This window comes from Mustela nigripes, chromosome 16 (genome assembly GCF_022355385.1).
Source record: "Mustela nigripes isolate SB6536 chromosome 16, MUSNIG.SB6536, whole genome shotgun sequence".
NCBI classification, from domain to species: domain Eukaryota; kingdom Metazoa; phylum Chordata; class Mammalia; order Carnivora; family Mustelidae; genus Mustela; species Mustela nigripes.
Genome location: NC_081572.1, coordinates 8,043,548 through 8,059,119, shown reverse-complemented (window position 1 = coordinate 8,059,119; position 15,572 = coordinate 8,043,548). Strand labels below are relative to the sequence as shown.

General features: G+C 54.4%; 1 long non-coding RNA gene across 3 annotated transcripts in view; it reads right to left on the bottom strand.

Moving 5' to 3' along the window:
- Positions 1-15,572, bottom strand: part of LOC132004399 (uncharacterized) — a 159,514-nt gene that overhangs the window by 4,673 nt on the left and 139,269 nt on the right. Inside the window, exons 3-4 of one of the 3 annotated variants that reach the window (XR_009400504.1) lie at positions 10,095-10,745; positions 7,549-9,857 (exon numbers count right to left, since the gene is read on the bottom strand). This is a non-coding gene — a long non-coding RNA (uncharacterized LOC132004399). The remainder of the gene's footprint in view (positions 1-7,548; positions 9,858-10,094; positions 10,746-15,572) is intronic. The other 2 variants (XR_009400505.1, XR_009400506.1) reach the window with 2 other exon arrangements.

The window sequence follows — 15,572 nt, the reverse complement described above, 5'->3', positions numbered from 1 at the left end:
AAAGAAAGAAAGAAAGAAAGAAAGAAAGAAAGAAAGAAAGAAAGAAAGAAAGAAAGAAAGAGAGAAAGAAAGAGTGTTCTAAATAGAGCGGAACTGAGAATGGGGAGACAGCCCGGATGAAGTCCTCCCCTGCCCAGAGAGCCTGGCGTCCCCCATGGAGGGCCGGTCCACCCCCAGCACCTCTTACTCAAAGCATTCTTGACCCAGGAGCGCCCAACCCTGACGGCAGGAGCAAGGTCACCACGGATGGGTTTTGCCTCTGCAGCACTTGGCCTGGGCTGGAGCCCTCCTCCCCGCCAGGCACCTCAGACGTGTTCTTGGGCCTCCTCTCCCTGCATCTGCCCTTGGAGGCAGTACCCAAGGGGTCCTGTTCCAGGCGGGGGCTCAGAGGCCCACCCCCACCCACGCTCACCGTTAGCTTGCTGCCCCACGGACCCACCCGGACTGTAGCGTTCCCAAATCCGAGGTCTGAGGACAAGGACTGCCGGCTCTCCCCTACCACATCAGATTGTGGAATACGAGGCTGCATTAAGTCAGTCTCTGGGAGCTCTCAAGGGGCCCGGGGAACCAGACCGGACGTGGATCCTGATACATTTCTCCTCCATTCTGGAAACGTTCACCCAAAGTTCCAACAAACCCATCATGGGAGGAGTGGGATGTTTTCCGAATCCAGGCCCCGTACATGGTCCCGTTCATTTCACCCGTCCACGCGCACGCCCAGAATCATTCTGATGTCAGCCAGAAGGTCCTTCCGCCCTCTGGCCTAAGACTCACACCCATCAGCCCCTCAGAAGACAGGGCCGTGAAGAAGGCCCACATCAGAGGGGGGTTCCAGCTCTCCCCTCCAACCTGCCACCGACTCCTAACCCAGGTGATCAAGCCCGTCGGGGCTTGGTCGTGGACCCTGGGACAGCTGCTCTAGGATGTCTTTGGAAGAAGGGTGTTGGGGGGCCAGTCAGGAAGAACGGAGGAAGCTGGGGGCTCATGGGGAAGTGGTGGGAGGTAGCAGACCCTGCCCTCCACCCCAGGCCACTTCTTGGTGCCTCCACGGAGTTAAATCCGAAGGAATCTGAAGTCAAACGGATTCCGTGACTTGTCCGTGAGTCACGCCACCCTGTCTTTCATGGCCTCCTTAAATTCAGCACCTCCAAGAATGCCAATTCATGCTACCGGGCAAAGGCGAGCAACTTGGAAAGTGAACTTACCCAGGAAGTGGGGATAACCAGCGCGCACGGCTAACTGCATGGGGGGGGCGTACCTCCTCCATCCAACACGGAAGGAAGACAGAGGGCAGAGGGGCAATGCGGAGACCAGAGGGATAGTTTGAGATGGGCAGATGGGGCCCTTAATCACGCAGTGCGTTTAGAAGCAAGAATAAGCATTGTTCAGAACTGTTTGGTGCGGGGAGGGAATTGGGTTTTTGTTGTTTTGTTTTGTTTTCCTCTGATCTCATGTTCAGAGTTCAGAGCCCAGGTGGGGTGGGGGGAGCAAAAATAATAAAAAATAAAAAATGATTTCTATCTCCTTTCTTAAGAATCTGGTTTGGACCCCCCCCCCCCAAAAAAAAAAAAAAAAAAAAAAAAAGCCGAAACAAAGTTTTCTCCCCCTCTGGATGAACTGTTTTACAATAAGCTACCTGCTGGGGTCAGGAAACCTGAGCTCAATGTCTTTCCGCTCGCACAAAAACTCATCACGAGGGGGACTCGTACAGAAGAGCCTCTGCGGGGAGACGGTCGCCCCCACACAACCCCTTTGTATCTGTTCCAACTTCTCTGTGAAACCATGTCTCACCTCCTCCCCTGCTCCCTCCTCGCCTCCACCCTGCTTCCAGCTCTGCGAGAGGAGCATGGCGTCCGGCTAGCACCAACCATCCACCACGTCTACACCAGGAGGTGAAGTCAGAAGGCGAGGGTGCGGGGGAACGCTCCAGCGGACAGGGGCGGGGAGGGAAGGGCTGCTCCCTGGGCCCCGATAGGGAGCTTATTTTCTTTCCTATTAGGTGTGTGATGCTCGAAAGGCAGGGGAATGGTCAAAATCAAAATAAATAGCCAGCGGAAATAGACGGCCCCTCCCTGGGAATGGTAATTGCACAGGATGAAAGTTTATCCAAACATATGAGAAAAATGGTGCGTGGTGGAGGGCGGCGGGCGGGAGCGGGGAGGAGTGATCCTTACTGGAAAGGAAATTTGTTTACAACATCTTATTTGCTCCTGAGTTTTTAATGCTGTGCTGGCCCCGTGTCCTGTAAACAGACCAGATTTCCACTCTCCAGCGGTGCCAGGAGAGCCAGCAACCGAACAGCCAGAGTTGTCGCTGGAATCTTGGGGCACCAAGGTCTCCCGACTATGAGAACCCACGCCCAGCCCGGGGTCCGAGGGAGAGGGGCGCTGGCTGGCCCGCAGCGAAGAAGGGTGTGATGGGAACTCCAGGGGTGGAAACGGGGAGAAGCCTGCTGGGCTTCGGAAATCAGCTCTTCTCTCTGCTCCCCAGGGAAGAGGCCGAAGGACGGGCCTCAATTACCCAAGGTGGGTGTCTAATGGGGTATTGGTAGGGGCCCTGTGGACAGTAGGGGCTCCAGACAGTCTGGAGAGAATGTGGCCTTTGGGAGGAAAAGTGGGACTGGCATCCGAGAGGGCCAAAGAGAATGCGGCGTTGAGCGTGCACGGGGGGTGGGAGGGCGATCACTGCTCCCAGAGTCAGGGTCCAGACATCACCCCCATCCGTACTCCTGGCCAGCAGCTCAGCTCTCTCCCCAGAACAAACCCAACAGCCCAAAGATCTTGCTTGCAGTCGGAGGGAATCAGCAACGCCCTGGTGCATCAGGGGAAGCCTGATGCGAGGCCGGAGCGCACACTGGAAGTTTCTCTTCCCGTCCAGGCACGGAGATCATCTGAGCCAAGAGTCACGGCAGACGGGCCATGGGGCTCCGTGTCTAGCGTACAGAGGGCGCACTGCCTGAGTGCGGAGTTGCTGGCACCGTGCGCAGGGTCTTGCCTATAGGCCCACGGAGCCCCCACGGAGCCCCACAGAGGAATGTGAAGAGAAGGAAACTGAGGCCCAGGGAGGCAACGGTACTCCCTAGAGGTCTCATGGCTAGAGTGAGCGGGATGGTTCCAGCCGAGCTGGTCTGGAGCCAGAGACCGGTCCAGCTAGCCTCTCTTGAAGGTCACTGCGTCCTAAGATGGTCACCAGAGTCCCTCAATTTTTGCACAAAAAAGAGCCCTCTGGACCCACCCCCACCTCTTCCCGAACCACCGAGGTGTGAATGGGAAAGACTCCGAGGTCTGGGGTATTTTGTTATAGTAGCAGACTGGGACTGATACGGCTTGCATTTCCTGTCCCTCCGGAGATGTCGGTGGAGAAAGCAGAACAGGGTGTGGAGGACGGGGTGTGTTCCCCGGCGAGTCACGGACCCCCTCAGCATCGTGTCCTCACCTGTAACAACGAGGTCTCAATACCTTTCATGAAGGGCTGTGAGATTCGAGCGAGGAGCTGTGAAATTGTAAAGCACTCTAGAACACGGGACGTGTTCCGTCCTGGATTGCCTGAGCTTTCTTGGCCGAATGTCCTATGATCTCTCTGTTTGAAACTGGTGCTGGGGACCGCAGCCCACAGAGGGCATCCCCTCTGTCCAAAACTCCGATTCTACTGGTTTGTACAACGTGAGAATATAGGAGGTATTTTGAGTTCTTCCCTTCTTCCCAAAGAAGGTGGACCTCCCGCCCGTATCTCTGTGGCTCCCTTTTCCTTTCTATGCTCCCGGTTAATCAGAGAAGGGTGGTTAATCAGCACATGGGAAGAGACCCTCTTTCCCGGAGCCTGCTTGATTTTGAGTGACCCCTCTTATGTCCTTGCCTTCTGTCTCCGGGTAGTGTGCCCTTGAGCAGGAGCTCTGCCCATCACTATCCATCTTCTCTGCCTGTGACTTACTGGGAGAGTTTGTACTGGGGTGAAAGGCAGGAAGCAGCATCCATCCAGATTCTCCAGGAACCCTAACAAACAGCAGATCTGGCAAATGCAACAAAGACAGTACGTAAGATTCTGAAGGCAGGGAACATCTCCTACGTGGGCTTTTCTTCCCTTCTGTGTTTCCCCTATTAGACGCTGTGAAGTTCTTCAGAAATTTTGACCTAAACTTCTGAGTTTAAATTTCTCCTTCCGACCTTAAAAATGACCCCAGCTCTCAAATAATGAGCATAAAAACAGACGCGTGCTATTTCAAGAAAGGCTTCTGCAGGGAAAGCAATCCATCCAGCCACAAGCCCATTTTCTCCACTGTTCAGAAAACACTTTATTGGTGAATAAAGGGCAAACAAGAAACTGGCAAATGTGGTAGGACACGTGGCCACAGGTCATGAGCAGGGAAAGTCAACCCAACATCTCTCTTGTCCATCCCCCTTGTTGAAACTGCCAAGCTGCAACTGAAGAGCTCTGAACTCGAGGCCCCTTAATGACCTTGGTTTCGATCCCAACCCTCCCAGGTAAGACTTGGTCCAAGTGATTGATCCATGTGATTTTGTTTTCTGAGAATTAAATGTCAATCACGGTGCCTGTCACGTGACCATGACCACGGGTGGGCATCTCAGGAATAATCTTCCATGTACGAGGAGGGATCCTGCTTTCCATAGGGTAGAGGGAGAAGGGGAGGAAGGACTGGGGAGAAGGGGGTACTGAAAACAAGTTCAGTGTAAGCACAGTGAATGCCGTATGAAAAGTGCTGTGGTCTAGGGAGGAGGGGCGAGCATTTTTTGAGTGCCCATCCCACGCCAGATGCATTAAAAGAACATGTACCTGGTCAAGAGGAAAGAGGGAATTCAGGAAGGCGTCCCAGAGAAGAGAGACTGGGAGCCGAGCCTTGAAGGACTAGTAGGACTTCAGTAGCCTGGGTACCCAGCATTGACCTTTTTAAACATAGACACATATAGGAAGAATTGCCAGAGGATTAAAAATCATGCTGAGTTCAATCAAAAATCACCACTGGAATGTGGAAAGAACTTTCTTAATTAAGCGATTCCAGAACATTCCCAACTCTTGGCTACAAGAGGAGTGTGGGTGAGCCATGATATCCTGAACTGGCCCGTATGGTGCACCCTCTGTGGACCGTTGCCAAGGTCACCAGGCACTTAGGGTGCCCTGTGGGCCGGACCCCATAGTGGTGGGTATTAGCAAGCCCCACCCATGAGGTCCAAGGACCCCAGGAACTGCAGTGCTTCAGGACAGATTGGCTTTGTACTGAGGACGCTTGAGGCAAGGAGTAAAGAATGTTCCATACAGGGGCGCCTGGGCGGCTCAGTCGGTTAAGCAGCTGCCTTCGGCTCAGGTCAGGATCCCAGGGTCCTGGGATCAAGGCCCGCATCGGGCTCCCTGATGGGTGGAGAGCCTGCGTCTCCCTCTCCCTCTGCCTGCCTCTCCCCCTGCTTGCACGCTCTCTCTCTGACTGTCAAAAAAAATAAATTGAAATTTATTTTTAAAAAAAACATTCCATGTAGTTTAACTTCATTGCAGCTCATACTTGGAAACTGGGGAGACCCGGTGCCTGTCCAGCCCCTTTGGTCGGGACATTTCGCTCCCTGGATGGTCAGACCCCAGTTAGCGTTCCCGGCACTATCCTCAAGCGGCTCATCCCGCAGGACATCTGGCTGAGGTCACCAGCCACTGTTCAGCACCAACAGTCACATAGGAAGGAAAGGTTGCAGCTAAACAGGTGATGCCTATCTTTTTTCCCGATGCCCAGATTTATGTTCAGGGCCAAGGGCAGAGGGGGACCCACGAGGACCACCTGGTCCCCAGCCTCCACCCCGGCAGGTGGGCCATTCCGAAGCCAGCGGAAGCCCAAATGCAGCCAGCTTTGGGAACGGGACAACATGACAACAGGTCTTCCACGCTCTGCCTTCCCTATGTCTTTAAAACCCAGCCCTGAGCGGCAGTCACAGCAGGGGAGGCAGGCGAAGGAGGGAGGAAAGGGAAAGGACACGGGAAACAATGAAAACAAAACAAAACCCCACAACCAAAACCCTTTCACAGAACTGGATAACCCGAGGTACACAGTGATCGGTGCCGGACGGCATACAAAAGCCAAGGGGCAGGTCCCAGGACGGGTCAACTTAAGACTTAATATTTGCCTTTCCCTAAGCAAACTCATAAATCCCCTCCAGTGGTAGCCACGCAGAGCGCCCGGGTTTTACTCCTTGGTCGGAACGACAGGCAGCTCCCTTCCCCCTCGGTCACCCCGGGCAGAGAGCAGCCCCTTCCCCGTGTCTGCCATCAGTCTACATGTCTATTTGCCTTCTCCCTCAACAAACTCAAGTTCAGTGCGACTGACGAGTGCAAACAGCTTTGAAGTATTCTTTGGTAATGGACTTCCCGGGACAGCCCCGCTTTCGGCTTGTGCCGCCGAAGGCAAAGGGAGAAGAGCTACTTGTCAGAGAACAGGCAGGCCTCAGCGGGGTCAGGCGGGGCTGAGAACTTGACACATGGGAGGGATCCTAGAGGATCACCTGCACCGCCCACTTCCGCTTCCCTCTCCCAGTTTGTGGATGAGAAGACTGAGACCACAGGAAAGGGCCTTGGGGCTGAGGTTAAGGTAGGACTGGTGGACAGACCTCCAGACGCCGGGGTTCAGAGCTCTTGCCAGCCTGATCATGGAAGGTCTTACTCAGAAGCATAGGCGGGGGGACCCAGCCCTGCTTCCCACCAGCCTCACATGAGGGTCTTGTCCAAGATCAGTGGCCATTCCCAAGGTCACCCTTATGCTCTGTAAACCACATTCCCCTGAGCAGAGGACCATACTTCACCATTAGAACCTTCTATTTCTCCATCAACCCTGGGGTTTGGGGGGCCCTTTGAAGAGGATAACAGGTCCCTGTGGGTAAAGCTTTGATGCGACGGGGCGATCTCACAGGAAAGCCTGAGCAAAATCCTGGGACGGGGCCCTAACTTGAGGTTACGTTCGTAATGGATGAGAGTAAGAGGAGCGCCCTCAGCCCACAGATGACATGCCTTTCCTCCATACCTTGGGCAACACCTGATTTACTCTTCGCACATGGAGCAAAACCCAGCAAAGCTTCAGGTCACGGGCTCAGGGAACGAAGACGGCGCTGCGGCAGTCAGAGACCCAAGAGGCTTCAGGGATCACGTGGCCTGACTCCTCCGTATTACGGGGAAGGAACGAAGACGAGGGACTTTCGGAGACAAAATCTCAGATTTCCTCATCTCCCCACTCTGCGCTTTTTATCAGCAGAAGTCACCCTGGACTGAGAAGTAAGAGACCGATCCACGCTGGGGTAGGGGGTGGGGACAGTGCACTTGCCTCAGAATCTCATTGGGAAGTTGACGTTTCATGGTCTCTAGGCAGCCCACGAACTGCTCTTCACAATCCCACGGCTTCCCCTATGGGGCAGAATGTCACCACCCCCCCCCCCCAACCTCTCTCGTCCCTCCCCCACTCCGCCAAAAACGCTGCCTCCCCCAGGCCTGGGCGATCCTTCATCAGATGATTCCTGCCTCAGTCAGAGGTAAATCTAGAAAAACGTGATGCTTTTAGACCACCTTGAACTCTGGGATTCTGGGGTCCTCTGCGGATGAGAAGATACGATGAGAGAGGAAGAGGAGACGGGTGCCTTTGGCACAACAGTGAGACTTCTGGAACCCAAGACGGTACGTGGGCCATGAAGGAAGGGCACGTCTGAAATGAGTTCATCTTTTTAAAAAGAAAAGCGGTGCCTAACGTGCTGGGCTGGCCTTTCTCCACCAGCAGCGAAGGCACAGAGTCAGAACAGGGGCAAAGCCTCGGGTGCACGGGGGATCTCAATCTTCGCACAGGGGTAATGAGTCGGGTTTCTCGACGTTTGCATGCACGTCTCTACTTTAGCAGGCAATGACCCCCCTGTGTGGTCACAGCGTGCGGGGGGGGTGGGGGCCTAGGACGAGCCGCAGGCTCGCGTTCCAACACCGCAGACGCTCACGCCCGTCTTTCAGCAGAAAAGATGGAAGCCTGATCCCCTGACAAGAAGCAACAGCTTCGGGATGGCATGCAATCCCAAGAGCCTGGCTTTGACTAACCCGAAAAGAACCTGTAATTTGCCTTTAGATTGTTCTTACTTGTCAAGAACACCAAAAGTTGGGCAGGTACAACCTTCCCGTCCTTCTCCACCGCCCACGACCACGACCACCAAGTTCCGCTCCCTTATCCCAGATAAGGTCAGTGTCTGGAGAGGGAAGAGGGAGCTGGGAGGTCCTATTCGACATGATCGGGGTGGAACTCGGAGGTGAGCTTTGGAGGGAAAGCACACACTTAGGTCCCACTGACACGCCCTTCAATATTTCAAAGAATCCTAGAGTTCAAAGGAATTTCAGGAGGTTCTCCAGCCAACGCCTTCACTCCCTAGACAAACCCATCTCGACAATTTTAGCTCTTACTCTCTCTCTAGCAAAGACGCAGAGTTTTCTTCTTGGCTCATTCTCCATGGTCCGTGCATGTCTCTGAGACAGGCGTGTCTGGTTCCCCAGTGGCTGTGGGAGTTTTTGTCTCCGAATGAACTGCTCTGTCCTTACCAAAGAAGGTTATGAGCTTCACCTATTTGGAGTAGGACTGTGTTGGCGAGGAATCCCTGATACCCTGCGTGGCTCCCGTCTCCACTATCCACAGCCCCTCTTCTGAAGGACTTGGTCTCAGCTGGTTCATTGTCCCCAGGTTGTAATTCAGTATCATGCCACCCTACCACCCGGCAAACACCTGACGCGGTCAGGACTGGGTGCTTGAGCCAATGGCCTCCATCTGTAGGCTGCCCAGTGGTCAACAATGTGGCCAGACGTTGTGGCTCTGATGGCAGCTGGCCAGGCCTCTTAAGAGCATCAGCGAGCTACGGCAGATAACACAGCAGACGCAATGTCATCAAGCCACCCAGGAGGGTGGCCAATTGTTCTGGTTTGCCCAGGACTGTCCCAAGTTTATCAGTGGAAGTCGTGTGTCCCCAGACATCTCTCAGCCCGGGGCAAACTGGGACAGCTAGCACTCTTAGCTCATCATCAGTGGAGAATTCTAGAATCAGGAGCAGTGCGCCCTACTGCTGAGCAGACGATCAGAATGATATGGCGTCAAGAGTTCTTGCTGTTCCTAGAAACCATCTAGAGAATGGATGTTTCGAATGGCTTCAGGCTTCTAGAAAGGCCTCGCTGTGCAGTGGCTGGGTGGACTGGTCCTGTCTACCTTACTTCCAGAGCAGCTTGGAATAAACCCACGTGAATGGGGGTGATCTAAGAGGGTCTCTGTTCCTTGAAACCCCAAGGACTCTAACCGGGAAGATGAACCTGTGTGCACCTCAAGGAAGACCAAAGCCCACAAACAAGACTTATAGTTCAACAGCAGGACACGGCCTCGGGAGGCTGTCCTCGCTCATTTTGCGGGCACTCTGAGAGGCCAGGAAGGACGCCACTGCTCCAGTGACCAGACGGGGACGTCGCTCCGGGGTCACAGAAACACATCACTACAACGAGGAGAAGGTCGCCGTGTATGGCCTCAATTCCTTCCACAAAGGCAAGCCGTCCGTTTGTGTTAGCAGGAGAACAAATGGACGTTGGTGGTCCTGCGACCGAGACAAGGTCGACTCTAGAAGGGTTTGCAGACTCTAGAATGGGCACGGCGGCTCTGGAGGGAAGGAGCAAACAGGACTCGTGTCTCGAGGGGCCCGACCGGCCGTCAGGAGTGTCCTTGGGGGCGAAGAGGGTCGACAATAGACACACCAGCTCTGGTCGTCAGACGGCCTGTGATGCTGCACCAGGCGCTGGCACGGGCCCCGACTGCCATCTGAGAGAAGGGTCTTCACAGCTGGTGGCGCGTCTGTGTCAACAGAAGACAGCTGGGAAACGGATAGAATGCTATGTCAATTATACATCAAAATGAGATTTAAAAAAAAAAGAGAGAGAGAGAGAGAGAGAGAGAGAAGAGACCACAGCATTCATTTTTTGGCGCTTCCAGACAAATACCTATGTGGGATCCAAGCAGAGAAAGCTGGACATGGAGGACCCCAGCGCCCCTACAGGAGCCCCCTCCAGGGTCCCCGACCTCTGAGGTCCCCAAGAACTTCTGCCCTGACCTGCATCACTCTGGAATCCGAGGGCCCGGATCCCCCAAGAAGCAAGAGGACATTCGACGCCGGTGCTGCTCACATAGCAACACAAACATCGGCTTCTTTAGAAGGAACAGGAACAAAAATTAAAATCCCATTTGACCTGAGTGTGGTTAACAATTCACTCTGTATCCGGCTGGAAGATAATGGAACAAACACGAATTGCCGAGTCCAAAGGCACAGCAGACGCGGGAGCTGGGGGGGCGGCGAGGGTGTGGTGGAAAAGCCTTTCGGTTTCCGGGCACTGGGGGCAGGGGAGACGGAGAGGCAGCCGCGGCAGAGGAAACGCTTTCCACAAGGAGGAACGGCAAGGTCTACGATGATGCTGACTCGTCCGGCCGGAGGTCGCGTCCGGCGCACACGGGGCCGCACACAGACTTCTCTCCTCGGTGCAAGGGTCTTTGCTTTCTCCTTCAACGTCTTCTCAAATCCACAAGTTTCTTCATTCTCCAAAGCAAGAATTCTTAATCAGATCCAGAGCTCTTGCCTCTTAAGAGATGGTCCCATCTTAGCCGGGTCCTTTGCAAGGTGGCGATAGTAGAGCTTGGCTCCCGCTAGCTTCCTGGTGAGAACGGCGAGCGAGACAGAGCGGTCCTTAGCCGCTTTCCCTTGCCGGGCCTGTAGACCGAAACACAGCATCAGAGTTCGGTTCTGCCTCCTCCCTTTCCGCAGTGAGCTAGACTCTCCTGTCTTTAGCGCGTAACGGTCTAGCCGGTGAACAGATCCCACAGTGCAAAAATCACTATTTGCGCTAAGACAGAGAAAGGAAAAAAAAAAAAAGGAAGGCCTGTTTGTACGTCCCCTACACTGAATTCCCTCCAGGAACCCTCCACACGGATCTCACCGCTATACCAGACAGCGGACTTAGACACACAAAAGCAAAGCGCTGAACCCAACCATCCCAGAGGAACCGCAGGCTTGTTTTCCAGCCCATCATGACATCGTCCGTGAGATTTGACGCAGGGAGCATGGAGGTGTTAGGTGACCCACTTTATAGACGGGAAAACTGAGGCACAGAGGCTGCCGGTGTTCTCAGTACAGGACGGCAAGGGTCTGGTCCCTATCCTAATGCCCACTTGAGCGGGGACTTCTGTCTGTTCTCCCAAATCCCTTAACAACGAATTAGGAAATTATCCAGAACTGATGGGGTCCCTTGGAGGAAACGGGAAGACTCAGCTTAACACGTTTGCTTTCCAAATGCTGACGGCAAAGAAGCGAAGACGGACTGCGGCTCCATGTACTTTCCTGATTCCCACCACCCCCTGTGATTCCCCATTGCTGAGGGGCCAATAGAGTTAGTGCCACCAAATGCCCTCAGGGGACGTCCCCATTTGAAGATTGATGGGGCCCAGTGAGGCAAACAAAGGGCCTACTCCCAGACACGCATAATCCAGGCCTCTGGACTGCGATGATCTCCGTCCACCCCCAAGGAACAACGTGGACGCCTGCGGATACATCCATTCCCCAGGACCACTCCGGGTGAGACACTGTGGAACCGGACCGAGAGCAGACAGGCAAGCCCTGCCCTTCCAGGCCTCGGGAGAGAGGGGACACAGACCAAGCACGAGGCCAGAAGGACATCGACAGCGGCGGGACACACATTGGAGATTCTGGGGGCGGTCTGGGCTAATGGGCCCCCACCAGCAGCCCCCCTGCAGGCCTTCGGGGGTCGCTAACAGCCCAGCCTGTGCAGGGGTGCCGTCCTTCCCGTGGGCTTTGGCTACCCCCCTGGCAGGGATGTGTGCAGCGGCTGCGACACCAGAGACAAGGCACTGTCAGAGACGGGACGAGGTACCAGGGAGGGCCTGCTCACGGGAGAACGGGCAGAGAGAACGCAGAAGACTTTCCTCTGCAGGAGAGCTGCAGGAAGGGGGGGTCTGCGTGTGAGAGCCACCGACCCACGGAAAACCAGCCAGCGTGGCCCACGCAGAGGCACTCTGGGGTCCCGAGAGGCTCTCTGATTGTCCACCAAGGGGGAAGCATAAGTCTCACCCAGGTGGAGCCCGGGCCCTCCAGACGCTCTTTCATTTGGACCTGAAAACACCCCGAAGAGCCCCACCGTTCTGCGACCCCCCCCCCCCCCCCCGTCCCTCCTGGGCAGCGACCCTCCGCACTGTCTCTCCGAGGGCCAGAAGGAGCCTTTTCCCCAGGGAGACGCACGCAGCGAGCAAATGAATTGGCAGCGGCGGGTGGTGGATCACACAGGGACTTCCTTCTTGTTGCCCGGCAACTGCATGCACTTGGCAGGGGGACGCTAAACACAGAGGGGAATGTTGGGAGGCATTTGCAAAATAAAATAAAAAGCAAAACATACAACACCCCAGACTCATCCCAGCAGGCAGACTGAGCCAAGGCGGCTGGGGTGGGGGCGGGGGCAGGGGGGGCGGGGGGAGTGGGGGTGGGATGGGGTGGGTGTTGGGGGGACAAGGGAATCACTGCAGGAAAGGAAAATAAAGTTAGGACAGAACCAGCCCAATGGAGCTTAACGCTCCGGGCCCTCCCGCCTCCCATAAACTCTGCTACGTGTAGCATTTGGATTTGGCCAAAGACACACCTCCAGGAGCCTAGAGAAAGGCGAGAGGGGGCTCCGAGATTAGGAGGCACCTGGGGGGTTGCAAGGTGACCTAGAAACCCGCAGCCCTGAGGGTTTGCCAAGCCTGCCTCCGGGTGACTGTCCCTGCTGCTTACGCTTGTCCAGCGTGCGTCACGTCCAGGTGAGGTCACTGCCACCTCCAGGGCAGGACCCCCTCCCCCACTCCTTTTCCACTTGAGTGTTTTCATGCCCGTTGCCTCGGCTGCTGGGGCTGATTAGTCAAATCTCCGACTCACAGCCTTGCCCTTCAGAACCTGTCTCCGGCCTCTCTGAAACCCCCCCCCCCCGAAGTGAAATGCAGGCAGCGTTCCGGTTGGGAACAGCCCACGGAAGCAAAACTGGGGACCAGGAAAGGGTGCAGAGGAGTGAGAGAGCCCCTGTGGCTGGCTGGGTATCAGCCCCCAAAGACACCACGTCCTAATCTGGGCAACCTGTGCATGCGACCCTCGGTGGCAGAAGGGGTCTGATGTGCGCAAGACGATCCCGAAGACCCAGGTGGGCCCCAAGCGTCAGCAACAGGGTCCCTGTTAGAGGGAGGTGGGGGGGTGGGGTCTGGGATAGGGAGAAGATGTGACACAGGAGAGGGAGAGAAATGTGAAAATGCATCAGGAGTCTGGAGTCATTTGGGGAAGAGTCGGAAACATAGGGCCTCCAGAAGCTGGAAAAGGCAAGGAAATGGATTCTGCCCTAGCACTTCCAGAAGGAATGAGCTCTTGGGGTACTCTTGCCTTTGGCCTAGTGGAATGAGCCTCCAGAATGTATGAGAATAAATGTGTGTTGTTTTAAGCCACGAAGTTTGCGGTAATTTCATGGCGGCCGTAGGGAACCAATCTTGTCTGTGCAGCAAACCAGGCCTCTGTCTCCTGCTAGATCAACAGAAGAGGGGACTGCGGTGAGGACGCAGGTGACAGTGGGATGCGGCAGGTCAGAAGGGAAGGGGTCCCACATTCGGCTTAGAAAAGTCTAACAGGGTACCTGAGTGGCTCAGTGGGTTAAAGCCTCTGCCTTCAGCTCAGGTCATGGTCTCAGGGTCCTGGGATCGAGCCCTGCATCGGGCTCTCTGCTCAGCGGGGAGCCTGCTTCCCCTCCACCCCCACCTGCCTCTCTGCCTACTTGTGATCTCTGTCTGTCAAATAAATAAATAAAATCTTTAACACAAAAAGAAAGAAAGAAAGAAAGAAAGAAATGTCTAACAGACACCCTGCCGGCTCAGCAGGAAGAGGTCAGGTCCCCGAGAGCGGCCAAGGCAAGAAGCAACCCAGGAAGCAGGGTCTCAAATTATAGCATTTGTGACTGTCACTTGGGCTCATGGCTTAATCTCTGCAAGTCTCGGTTCCGTCATCTGAAAAACAGAGATGATGTTATTACGTGTCTTGCAGAGCTGTTAGGATTAAATGATATATGGCATGAAAACACACGGCAGATGCCAAATACACAGATAGTAATGGTCACTCTTAGGAAGGATTAGGCACGGACATATGGGCAGAAGCTGTTAGTTGATTACCCTACCATGTATTCTCCCTTTTCTACTTAGTAACGTAACTCTAAGTTTTGGCTGACACATTGTGGCCCAAAGCAAAAAGACTACATTTCTCAGCTCTTCTTGTAGCTAGCTATGGCCACGTAACCAAGATCTGGCCAAAGAAATATAAGCAAAAGTGTTGTAGGAAAGTGTGTCCAAAGGTGTTCGAAAGATGCCATTGTTTTCCTGTCTGCCTTTCTCACCTTCTGCTTTCAACGAGGACATGATGGCTGGTGCTCCAGCAGCCATTTTGGACTATGAAGGACACTGGAGATGGGAATCACGCATTAAGATGATCCAACAAGAAGATGGGAACCTGGGTCCCTGGTAACTCCAGAACCATCAAATCAGCATTGGATGGCCTTTCTCTGGATTTCTGCTATGTGGGAGAGAATGCTCTTCTTTGTTGTTAAGTCATTGCCATTTTAGAGTTTTCTAGCATCCATAATGGATACAATGTATCACAGATCTAGAAAAACAGGATTCAGAGTCAGTCTAGACTAGTGATTCTCAAAGTGCAGCCCTGGACGGACAGCTTGAGCAAGGACCTGGGAACTTGTTAGAAATGCAAATTCTCAGGCCCCACCCCAGACTTATTGAATCCCAAACCCTGGGAGTGAAGCCCAGCAGTCTGTGTTTTAACAAGTTCTCCAGGTGGTTCTGGTACACTCAAGTGTGAGAAACACTATTCTAGAGCAAAATTTCTCAGCTCTGGAAGTGATGTTTGGGGCTGGATAACTCTTCATCAGGGTGTGTGTGCAGGGCGGGGGGCTGCTCTGTGCAGTGTAAGATGATTAGCTGCATCCTTGACCTCTAGCCACTAGATCCAGTAGCACTCTCCTGTCCGTGTGACCTTGAAAAGTGTCTTAGACATTGTAAGTGAGGAAGGGTGGAAAAGGGGTTCAGCAAAGTCACTCCCAGCCGAGAAATGCTTTCTCTTGGTAGTGGTTCATTCTCAACCGTGCCTACACAGTAGCATCCTGTGGAAAGCTTCTCAAAATCCCAATTTTCCGTCCAGCTGGGTTAAATCAGAAACTGCTAGGGCAGGACGAGGTAGCAGTTAAAGCTCTCCAGGTGATTCCAGCATGTGCCAGCAACCCAGTGGAGAGACGGCCCCAGGCCGGGGAAGGTGACCCACCACTATCCTGACAACGGGAAGCCCACAAGAGGCTCCCAGGCAGACGCTGTAAAAGCCTGACAGCTGTCAACCTGGGAATGGGCATCCTCGTCGCCAGATGGGGTGACTAGATGGGGAGGAATTCCTGGAGGCTGTGTCACCTCGTTTCCCATCAGAACTGGGCGGACACCTCTCAGTGTCTCCCATGAATAA